The sequence below is a fragment of the Grammomys surdaster genome, unplaced genomic scaffold (assembly GCF_004785775.1).
Source record: "Grammomys surdaster isolate TR1022 unplaced genomic scaffold, NIH_TR_1.0 208, whole genome shotgun sequence".
Classification (NCBI taxonomy): Eukaryota; Metazoa; Chordata; class Mammalia; order Rodentia; family Muridae; genus Grammomys; species Grammomys surdaster.
In genome coordinates, this window is record NW_021604653.1 from 6,571,700 (window position 1) to 6,576,379 (window position 4,680).

Genomic DNA, 4,680 nt, shown 5'->3' on the forward strand with positions numbered 1-4,680 from the left:
TTGTTCCTGCAACAAGAATGAAACTAGAGCAGTTCCAACTCACCAGAGACCCCAAGTCTGATGTGGGAAACAAATACAGACTAGAGTCCAATGGGATGACTGTCAAGATAAGGAAGACACAGAGTTTCATGAGCTGATGGGAATGGATCATTTAACTCCTTCTGTCCTTGTGTAAGGAATAGAGTCCTAGAGAGGTCATCCATGTGGAGGAGATGAGATGGTATTCCTGACAGAGGGGCTTGATGTACATGAGACAATATAAAAAATTATGCATATTAGTTAGGGATTCAGAAGGAAAACAATGGATAGAATGTGTGTGTGTGTGTGTGTGTGTGTACAAACATTGTAAAGAGAATTCACAGTATCAGTTTACCTGATAGTAGCTGTGTAGTTCAACAATGGCTATCTGCATGCTAGAGAGGCTGAGGACCAGAAGATGCCCAATTCACAAGCTGGATGAGTCACCAATCACAGTTTAGAGCTAATGGCCTGGAGGATTCCTAAAGAGATGCTGATCTTTGCCTTTCAGTTTATCCTTAGAAAAAACACTCTCACAGGCTCACCAGAAGCACGCCACTTGCTTGATCCTAGATCCAACTAAGTTGACAAAGAAGATTAAACATCACATTAGGGTTATCATTGTAAGCAATGACCACATATTAAAGCCAACTTGGGGGACTTCCACTCTAGGGTATCACAGACTAAGTGGCATAGAATCTATTACCCAGGGGATAACTATGCATATTGTATAGAAGGGAAAAGGAAGTAGGTCCTCAAAGCCACGGAGAGACTGCCAACACAGTCCAGCCTTGTGGGAGCAAAGAGCTAGGAAAACGTGAAGCTCAATATCAGATTTTTTCTTCTTTGAATAATGTTTATTAGTGCTTCTGTGGGGGCTGCACATGTCCCACAATGCACATGTGTAGGTCAGTGGACAACTTTGTGGAGTTGCTTCTCCCCCTCCTTCTTTATGTGGATCCTGGGGATTGAACTCAGGTCTTCAAGCTTGCCTGTCAAGTACCTTTACCTGCTAGGCCATCTTGCCAGTCCTACATGCCTTTCTTTGTTTATATTTGCTGCTCTGAAAATAGAAATGGAACTGCAAAGTTGAGAATAAAGGCATGAATCACAGACTGAGAAGACAAGAATAAATTAGAGTCTGGGAACTTGTAAGGTAAACTCCAAACATGGGAGGAAAGAGATCCCTGGTGACCAAGCCTGCTTTCTCATCCTGCTTTCACCATTGGGATTAACTAAATTCTAGCTGCACAGGCCAACATAAAAGCACTTGGCAACTGTACAGCACTTTCTGTGAGGCCACAGTTCTGGGAGACTCGCGGAAAGTGCTGATATTTGAGGACAAGGCAACCAAGAGAATTACTGGGGAAACTAAGGCTTTAGTAGACAACCCTAAAAGACAAACCTTAAATTTAAGGAAAAAAATCTAAAATAGGTCAGCTCTTATGAAAACCAAAATTGAGTTTTGAAGTTATTTGAATTACTGTTTAGACAAGGTGGCTCGTCATCTACAGTTAACTAACAGCCAACAGACTTTTAAAAATCATGAAATGTGCTCTGGGGATTATGGTAGGGGTGTTGGGAAATGGCTCAGTGCATATAGCACTTACTGAACAAGCATAAAGACCTGAGTTCAGATCCATGGCTCTCAAATAAAGTGGGCATGGTAGTAAGTCTTTAATTCCAGTGGCTACAACAAGATGGGAGAATTCTAGAAGCTTAGGGACCATATCCTGGCACAGCAAAGTACAGCAAGAAATCCTGACTCAAACAAGATGGAGAAACTGGCACTCTACTCAAGGTTGTCCTCAGACCCCCACATGTACACTAACACATGTAAGTCTATATGAATGCACACACACACACACACACACACACACACATTTAAAAGAAAATAAAACAGAAACAGACAATAGAACAATGGATCATCCAGTTCTATGCTAAATATATGCAAAACCTGTAAGCAACCAGATGGAATTACAAAGGGCTGTGATCTCAAGAGAAGTTCAGTGGAAATTATAGAACTAAAAAGGAAATGAATAAAACCAATAGGCTCAAAATATGAATTTAGCACAAAAATAAACATGTTATGAAAACATTTTGAGAACTTAAGTACCAGGTGAAAAATATGACAATGGAACACAAAGATCAAGTTTGGAAAACATAGAAAATGACACAAGACATACATGGTGTGAAACTCTAAAATGCCTGTAAATATGTAAGTATAAAATAAAGGTGGGGGGAGATAGTAGAGAGGGAGAGGGGCAAGAAGAAGAGAGAGAAAAAAGGGAGAAAGAGGAGGGGAAGGGAGAGGAAACACACACACATAGAGACAGAGACAGACAGAGGGGAAGACCGAAGGAGAAGAAAGAGATAAGAGGGAGATGGAGAGAAGAAAGGAGAGGAGAGAATGGGACAGAAACAATGTATGATATTTTTTCTGAGAACCTTTTTTAGAATTGGTAAAAAGTCTTCTGGCCATTACAAACAAGAAGTAGAAACCATGCCAAGAAACTTCCCAGACAACAGCTTACAATTAAAAGATAAAGAGACGCTTTATAAGGCCCACGTGTGGTATGAGTTTGTGATACCAGAACTTGAGAGGTGGAAGCCAAAGGATTAGTGATTCCAGGCCAGGCTAAGCTACAGGACAAGGTAAAATCAGCTTGAGCAACAAGGGGCCTTGTGTTACAAACAAACAAACAAACAAACAAACTGAGACCAAACAGCACACAGAAATGATGCCCATACACAGAGGGAAGTAGAGATGGAAGTGTAGAGGGGTGGAAAGGGCCAGGGGTAATGAACTCTTTGAAGGCACACCGCTAGTGATCTACTTCCTCAACCGAACCCTGCCTCCTAATGACTTGTTCATAAGGGCCACATGACTACCGAGGAGGGGCACCTTTCAGATATAAAGTATAAACAAAACAAAACAAACAACTAAAAACAAAAACTACACAACCAATAGGAAGTTATAGTGAGAGTGGGGAGGATGAAATCTATCAATAATTATTTTAAAGGTGAATGGATTAAATTCTCCCATTAAAACACAAAGTAAACTGTTTTTTCTTTAAAACAAAACAAAAAACAAAAACAAAGTGTCTTCAGGAAACTCCATCTAACTTTAAAGATAGTGTACAGTAATGGTAGGAGACTTTGTAGGAATTTGGTTAAACTTAAAAATTAACTGCCCCAGGACGCATCCCAGGAGGAGCATATTCCTTAGTTAGAGGACACCTACTGGATTAACATTCAGAGGAAGAAGGGAAAAGCTGATTAACATTCCTTAGACCACAGGGAAGAGAACCCACCTGCAGGTGGGGAAGGCCCAGAGCACACATTCTGCAAGACTGACCAACCCTTACCACTTACAGGCAAGGGAGGTCTTTGCCAGCCCAACCCTCAAAGACCAATCAGTTTAAAAGTCACACTGTTCCACACAATCATATTGTGCCTAGTCACTGTTTCTCTAGCCCACCCCTTAAAGTGTATAAAAACTACTCTTGGCTTTGGTTGGGGTTCCCCTTGCCTGTGTGCGAGGGAATCCCAGTGCACTGGCTATTATTATCATTAAACCCCACATTTTTGCATCGAATCCTCTGTTTGTGTGTGTTTCTGTGAGAACTCGACCCCTGGTTTGGATCTTAGAGTCCAACAACTTCAGTATCTCCCCAGTCAACATTGGGTAGTAAGGGCCTAATTACCTAATCACCTAAAGCCTGTGGTGAGCTGAGAAACTCCTGAGAAAAGGCAGACAGGCCTGCAACATCTTACACAGGCAGTTAGGACCCCAGATCCTTTTAAGACTGACACACCAACCTCTGCTGGTGCTTACAATTTTTGAGGCTTTTGGGGAACAGATCTGCAGATGAAATCTCATCTCCCACCCAAAAAGTTCCCTCTTCTGCCCTATAAATTCCCAAGTCCTCTCTACCTTGGTATACAGTCTCCAGTCCCATGGAAAAACTGCTGCCCTTCACTGCTCTGATTAAAGGACAATCTGCTTTGTAGAGAACAGTCTCTTCTTTTTTCTTTTATTAACATATCACTTTGATCAACCCCAACCTAACAGGTAGAATAGTCATACACAATTCAGCAAGGAAACATGTGGTACCAAATGGACCCAACAAACGTGCAAACCCTGTGCCCAACAGCATGTTCCATAGTCTTCCCAGGCATGCATGGCTCTTCTGCCAGCACAGATTGCATATTTGTGAACCTTCCAGCTTTTCTCGTTACTTACTTCTAGACTCATTCCATTGTGGTTGGAAGTGATATTTGGTATGATGTCAATCTTCTCAAGTTAAGATTTATTTGGGGATCTATAAGTCCTGTAATGTATATAATTTCAAGGCAATGTGTGTGTGTGTGTGTGTGTGTGTTTATGAGTGTATGTCTGTGTGTCTGTGCTTATGACATGTTGATGGACATATGTATACCACCAAGTGTGTAGAGGATAGCTTTCTGTGTTGTTGATTTTTTTCTTTTACTTTCAATTTAATTCAAAATTGTCTCCCTTTCTTATAGTAAACGTTCTTCTCTCTCTCTCCCTCCTCCCCTCAAACACAGAGAGAGAGAGAGAGGGGGGGGGGAAGGAGACAAGGGTGAAGGAAAAAGGAAGCAAAACAAAAAAATCAACAACACAGAAAGCTATCCTCT